At 42.8% G+C, this 7,445-nt stretch overlaps 1 long non-coding RNA gene across 1 annotated transcript; it reads left to right on the top strand.

Moving 5' to 3' along the window:
- The first annotated feature begins 2,432 nt into the window (after positions 1-2,432).
- Positions 2,433-7,262, top strand: LOC134442076 (uncharacterized). The gene is made up of 3 exons (XR_010033294.1): positions 2,433-2,523; positions 3,897-3,976; positions 7,132-7,262. It is a non-coding gene; the product is annotated as an uncharacterized LOC134442076 (long non-coding RNA).
- Positions 7,263-7,445: the final 183 nt, after the last annotated feature.

The raw sequence follows: 7,445 nt of genomic DNA, 5'->3' as shown, positions 1-7,445 counted from the left end.
TCAAATGTCATTTTCTCTCATCACATGCCTTGGCTACTCGTTTTAAATGTGGATTTTACCCACATTAACCCGTATTACAGCGTTAAACCACAGGCTACCCTGAAACACCGCTGCTTCCCCGAGTTTTACATTGCAAAATTTCCGACATTTCCTTCACTGACGCAGCGGTTGATGGTCAAAGACGTGGCGCATCCTAAAAACGAAACAAAACTATATAAGGGGGGAAACATGCAGCGCCGGTGGCCAAGCCTTCTTCCTTGGTTAATTTAATGATTATTTAGACCGGGCTTTTATTTGGAACCGGCCGTTATCTGTCAAATACCCTCGTGCACCCGGCCCTTAAAAGGAACCCGGCCGTTAATTGGAACTCGGCTATTATATGGAACTTTACGGTAGTTGGGTAGTGTGATGTAGTTGGGTAGTGTGATGTAGTTGGGTAATGTGATGTAGTGTGAGGTAGTGTGATGTAGTGTGAGGTAGTGTGATGTAGTGTGATGTAGTGTGATGTAGTTGGGTAGTGTGATGTAGTGTGATGTAGTGTGATGTAGTTGGGTAGTGTGATGTAGTGTGATGTAGTTGGGTAGTGTGATGTAGTGTGATGTAGTGTGATGTAGTTGGGTAGTGTGATGTAGTTGGGTAGTGTGATGTAGTGTGATGTAGTTGGGTAGTGTGATGTAGTTTGATGTAGTGTGATGTAGTTGGGTAGTGTGATGTAGTGTGATGTAGTTGGGTAGTGTGATGTAGTTTGATGTAGTGTGATGTAGTTGGGTAGTGTGATGTAGTGTGATGTAGTTGGGTAGTGTGATGTAGTCTGATGTAGTGTGATGTAGTTGGGTAGTGTGATGTAGTGTGATGTATTTGGGTAGTGTGATGTAGTGTGATGTAGTGTGATGTAGTTGGGTAGTGTGATGCAGTGTGATGTAGTTGGGTAGTGTGATGTAGTGTGATGTAGTTGGGTAGTGTGATGTAGTTGGTTAGTGTGATGTGTGATGTAGTTGGGTAGTGTGTACATGTTGCATGTTGGATGTAGTGTGATGTAGTTGGGTAGTGTGTACGTGTTGCATGTTGGAGAAACAGCGCAAATTGCCCAATGAGTTTCTTCTTGTTGTTTTGTTGCACAACTTGTCTGTTCGTGCAAAACTTCGTGTTGGCACAGGTTGTGATTAGGTTAATGCATGATTCGCTGTTCCGAGGCTGTTTTATGCATTGCATGAACTGACGGTTTCTGAGGAAAAGAGTGGGCGCACAAGCCCTACGAGCTCGAGGGTGACAGCTTGTATTTTCAAGGAACTTTAATTCTTGGTGTCATATCTGGCATACAATCTTCTGGAAGGTTGTTTGATAAGCAAGACCCTCTGTATCTCTCTTCAAGAGGGGGTGTGGCTCGTCGGACAGGGCCCTGGCTAGGCTATAATTAGTGGACCGACGGTGAAATTGGGAAATGAGTCAAAATTAGGGAGTTTCCCAGGAAATTAGGGATGGTTGACAGGTATGCTGTCAGCTGGTGTGTGTGTGTGTGTGTGTGTGTGTGTGTGTGTGTGTGTGTGTGTGTGTGTGTGTGTGTGTGTGTGTGTGTGTGTGTGTGTGTGTGTGTGTATGTGTGTGTGTGTGTGTGTGTGTGTGTGTGTGTGTGTGTGTGTGTGTGTGTGTGTGTGTGTGTTTTTGTTTTTGTTTTTTCTATTCCCCCCCCCCCCTTTTCATGTAGTGTTAATGTTAAGTTGTCTTTTTTTGTTTGGTTTTCAGTTTTGTTTGGTTTGTTCTTTCTATCCCCCCGCCCCCCAACTCGAAAAAGGTGTGACACTGATGGAGCTGAAGGCACTGGAATTTACTCAAGCATTGGACAGGACAACTTTGTTTCTGTTTGGTTTCTTATTGTTTTCCTTTTTATTTACCGTTCAAGGCACAAATTCATAGTGATAGTTGACTGTTAGGAACAGGAAACAGAGCTGAAGTTTTTTTGAGAGAGAGATGGAGAGAGAGAGAGAAAGAGAGAGAGAGAGAGAGAGAGGGAGGGAGGGAGGCGGGAGGAAAATATACTGCAATATACTACAACTTATACTGCAATACATTAGAAAATATATCACAATATATCACAAACACGCTCATATATTTGAAAATATATAGCAATATATTATTGAACAACCTATTACTATATATTGATCCATATATTTTAAAATATATGGCTGGCAAAACAAAACTGTATTCCACTATTCGGTCTGTATTTCTTGATGTTTTTAGTTCAGCAAGCACATTTTGCACGACATTGGACATTTACTCGACATTATAAAGTAATTTTAGGTGGACCATATGGCCATATATAATAATATATTGATCAGCAGTCTCTGATTGAATCATCTCAGCTCTCATATCACGTATGACGCGCCTACGTCACGTCGTCACAACCTGAAGCTAAAGTGGCGAGAGAGGCGACTCGGCTCGAGCGCGGTCCGGATTGTAGCTCCACACAGTCGCCGCCAGCCAGACTCCCCACCACAGTGACACAAACCAACCAGCCGCCTCGAGGTAAGTTATAAAGAGAAGTTTGTTAATTTGTTAACATAAATATACAAGCATATAGTCTGAAACGTCCACAGTGGTTGATGTGCAAAGTTTAGCCAAGTTGTTATCGAAGTTGGATGTTTGTTCATTTTTTCCCCCAAGGACTAGAAATACGTTATTTTTTTGAATTTCCCGCGCTACCAAGCTGTTGTACTACTAGCGATGTTTGCGTTGTCGAAATGGTGTGTAGTTCTCATTGACAGTAGATATAGTTCTACACATCTCGAAAACGTAAACGTAATACTTGGGTCGATATTATATGGTTGTAGTGGTCAATTTCAGGTGAGCCCACTTTATTTGGCTTGTCAGAGAACGTTAGCAACGTCTATCTGGCTAATACTGCTGAGCCCCAACGTCAGCCTAGAAAGCCAGGCCTCAGTTAATTAGCCGCCTAGCTTACTCGGCTAACGCAAGGGAATCAAAGCAGAAGTGAAGTGCGACAAGATCTAAATGCACATCGCTAACTTGCTTAAAAAATGGGCACTACAGTATAGTAAAATGAGGCAATGTCCTGCATTATTTTTGGTAAAGCATAGCTGTTGCTGCTTCGGTTTTCCCATTGTGGTAACATCAATAGGTTTTTTTGAGTAACTTGCTCACGAACTAACTGCACTGCCCCGTTCTTGTAGAGCTATTGTTAGAGGTTAACGAAGCCTTGTCGTCAAATTGGTGAATTTCAAAACGGTACACGTCGTTGTCTTCAGCTACTCTGTGATAGTTCGGAGTTTGCTTTGCTCACAGCAATTGCATTCATTGAGTCATGTTGGTGTTCATGTTTACTCTTAAACGAATGCGCGAGTCATTCTTGTTCATCGGAATTCATTCTCGCCAGTTACATGCATGAGTTTAAGTCTTCCTTCGCTTCATCATCTTCATAAAAGAGTGCCTTCGTGCCAAGAACAGACGTGCAACTGTTAACGATGCTGGCTGCTGCGATTTCAATGTCTTGTCTTCCCTGTTGTCGGGACGAGACACAGAGTGCCACTACCGACGCTCTGCGACTGCGAGCTAGAATGCTGTAGTTCCACCGAACTTCTAGTTTGTCTTGGACGCGACATGAACTTGGTCCCCATCCCCCCCCCCGCCCCATCATCCTCCTGTAGTTATTTGATGATTTGCTGTTCATGCATAATTGCTTAATTGTATGACACAAATGTTTCATTTCACAGACCATAGCTTACACAATTCTGGTGTGTTTTTTATATCACTGTCAGAATAGCTCACAATTCTGACAATGATATAGAAGTGATGAGCTTGGTGGGTATCCTTGTGCCTATTTAAGGTTAAGTGTGTGAGTGAATGTTAATTTTCTGTTGCTCTTTTAACTTTTTTTGCAGAGGTTGCTGAAGAGGTATGCAGCGATGGTCTGGAGGAAAAATAGTCACATGGACTGGTGTGCATTCCAGTACTTGAAATGGTAAGCGATACTGTGCCTTTACTATGCTCACTCACTGGTGATCATGCACTAAATGGGGAATACATCTATCTGAACTTTGGGAGGAGGTTCAGACTCCCTTGGTGCAAATATAATCGTTTCAAAAATTCCTTTATACCTCATTCAATCAAGCTACTGAATAAACAGGGAATAAGAGAGATTGAGTGGGACAAAATGGACCTCTGCAGCTAGTGTTGGTACTGCTGATGGGGATGGAAGCTAGGGTAAAAGTTGGGAGGGGGATATGTAGACATGAATGTATCCCTGTTTTTATTATTTTTATGTTAATTATGGAATGGATGTAACCTAGTTATTTATTGCAGGGTGAAGGTGTGGTTGGTTGTAGGACGGTGTGTGTGTGTGTGTGGGGGGGGTACTGAGCTGTGTGTGTGTGTGCGGTGTCTGGGGGAGGGGGGGGTGTCTGGACTGGATGGGTCAGGGGCAGTGGGTTAGGACATCCAGATTTAGAGTTTACTTGAGCTACATTATTAACTGCACATTGAATGTGTGAAACTTGCTGATGTAACATGTTACATTTAGGGTTTAATATTTTTCCCGAAAATGGCATGAATCAAATCCCGGGATCGGACGACCCATTTCCCGGGAATCCCGGGAAATCCTGTTTTGTTTTTGTTTTTTTCCCCTCCCATTTTTTGATCTAGTCATGTAGAGGCTATAATTCAATTGTTCCTCCCAAACTGGCATTTTGTATCAAGTTGTTACTGTTTGTATCATTATTGGGAGAAAATAATTAAGATTAAGCTCTAGGCCTACTATCCACCAACACAATAATAATGAAGTGTAAGATGATAGCCTGTGCGCAGCATTCAGCGCTTATTCATGACGGGTGTATTGTTGGTGACGGTGACTCGTCTTATAAAAAAAAGCTAAGCAGCCCTTACGTACAAGTAGGACACTGTTATGAAAACGAAATATGGTATAGTCCAGTGATGTAGGCCTACCCGAACGCGTTCATGTTCAAGTTCATGAACGAGTTCATATTTTGAGCGAACGTGAACTGAACGTACACTATTTACAATATGATGAATGAACTATGAACGCGTTCATTCTGGAGCCCATGAACGACACGTTCATTAGTTCTTCATTCCGTTCATTCCGTAGTTACCAGATTTCATTAATATTCCTGCAGAAACCGCGACTAAACACAATGTCAGAGAGTCTAATACTTATCCATTCTCTCTGACAGCGTCAGACACCATTCTCTCCGACTGTCTTTAGTCTTGTGCAAAGAGGCGGGACCAAGCAAACAGCAGGCATCGCTCTACTTAAAATCAGAGCGGCCAGCAACCAGCCAGCAGTGTGCAAGTTTTCTGATTTCCGGTGACTTTTTAGATTAACGCCTCTAGCGACCGTCCTCTGGGCGTTCGGAATAAGTGTGGAGTGCTCTCGCTTCACTATTTAAGTTAAAATGCGTCGCGCGCAGCACCAACAACAAGAGAAAGCTGCCTGCTGGCATGTTGCAGGATGGCAACGCATGAGACAGAGAACAACAGTGCAGGAAAACGTTAGTCCACGCACCCGTTTTAAGTCCAGACCATAGGCCTACAGTAACTGATTTTTTTTCCCGGTTTCCCGTCATGGCTTTCCCGGGAAACGGGAAATTGTTTTGATCAGATTTCCTGGGAATCCCGGGTCCCGGGATTAAACCCTAGTTACATTCAAGGGTTCATTGGGCTAAATGTGGTTAAATTCATTGACCTGGGTTTACAAAGCTGGGCAATGTTGGGCACTTGTTTCAGACTATTGAAAGGAAGGAGTATGAGAATGTAACACAATGCTTAACATGAAAAATAAAACCCTTCATGAACCAACGGTGTATTTGGCCCCAAACTAGTGGCATACCCTTCAAGTTTCAACTGCACATTGGTCAAACATAATTTCAGCGTTCTGTGCACCTGTTCTATTTTTCTAACAAGAAGTACACTTGTTACATTACATTTAGTTGACACTTTAATCCAGAGTGACTTGAAAGAGGTCATAGAGCATGAACTACTATTTGGCGGCAAATCACTGCTGAAAACCTGGGTCTGTGAAGGAGGGGAATAGACTTACTTTTCATTGTAGGTGGTGTGGTGTTTTATACTCCCTCTTGCCCTCTGGCTTTTCACTTGCTATGTGGACTCTGTATGAGCATTGGTAGTCAGTCAAGAGACAAAATAAATGTTTCCCAAATCATTTACAGGACTTTGGTCCATATATTCTTGCTAGCTTAGCAACATTCTTCCTCTGAGGATATGTAAAACAAAACCAAAAATGAATAATAAGATATTTTACACACCCAGGTCAACAATTTTAAGTGTTACCCCTAAATAGTTGCCTGCCCTTTTAAAGATGCACTGTTTAGGATTGTTCCCAGATTAGTTATTGTGACTATGCTGCTCATTGAAACTACTACTACCTAATGTACTGCACAGCCATAGAGAAGATTAATATTTCATGATTGAATGGTGTAATATTCCCAGCCATAGTGAATACTCTGTCTGAAATTGATGGTTATGGTAAGCATGTAAGCAGGTGGGGGTTGGGCGTGTCGAGCAATGTTGCCATCGAAACCAAGTTTTTGTTTGTCCAGTTAAATAGTTGGCGTAAAGGGCAGAATGAATCCTCGTGCATTTCCTCCCGACAATTATATGTTCTCATATACTGTTTTATGGAAATACATGGCTCTGCTGTCAAGTGTTTACCTACCAGTACAATGTTGTAACAACTCCATGAAATAACTTTCATTTGAAACCTCTCCAACTTGCTACCGCTTCATGGGACAAAGTTCAGTTTTAGTTACAATCCAGTTCCACATATTCCAGGTGACCTGTTTTTACCTGTCCAATTCAGCCTGGTGATTCGATGGTGGAATGATCACATGGTTGAATTAGACAGGTAAAACAAGGCCATTTGGAATGTGTGGCCCTAGATTGTAACTGAAACTGAACTTTTTCCCATCACTACGTTTCATTAGCATATCTTTCAGCCGAGCCCAACTTTCCCGCCCGCTCGCCTCGCTTGTCTACGTCACCAGCCTCTGCTTCCTTGTCGCTTCCCAACGGAAAAAGAAATGGAACGTCTCGCCTGCACAATGGGTTGAGAGAGTTAACATTCTTTTTACTTTACTTTTGCAGATGCTGTTGCTCAGGCACATCCAGGTGCGAGGATGGGGGAGATCCGGATGTTGCTAAATAAAAGAATCTGTGAACTGCTTCACCAAGAGAAAAAGAAGTCCATGGACAGGCCTATGAGCCCTCTTGTTGACCTTGAGTGACTGAGGCTGCGGGCGGTCTCACCCCTGAATTCACCTTAACTTTCACTTTTTAAAAAATATATATATATCTGAAGGTGTGTGTGTGTGCGCGCGCGCGCGTGTGTGTGTGGGCGCGGGCACGCGTATGTGTTTGTTTGTGTGTGTGCACGCGTGCATGTGTGCCAGTGCTTTATG

The sequence above is a fragment of the Engraulis encrasicolus genome, unplaced genomic scaffold (genome assembly GCF_034702125.1).
Source record: "Engraulis encrasicolus isolate BLACKSEA-1 unplaced genomic scaffold, IST_EnEncr_1.0 scaffold_112_np1212, whole genome shotgun sequence".
Taxonomy (NCBI): Eukaryota; Metazoa; Chordata; class Actinopteri; order Clupeiformes; family Engraulidae; genus Engraulis; species Engraulis encrasicolus.
The sequence above is the reverse complement of the archived record's forward strand: the minus strand, read 5'-3'. Positions and strand labels throughout refer to the sequence as shown.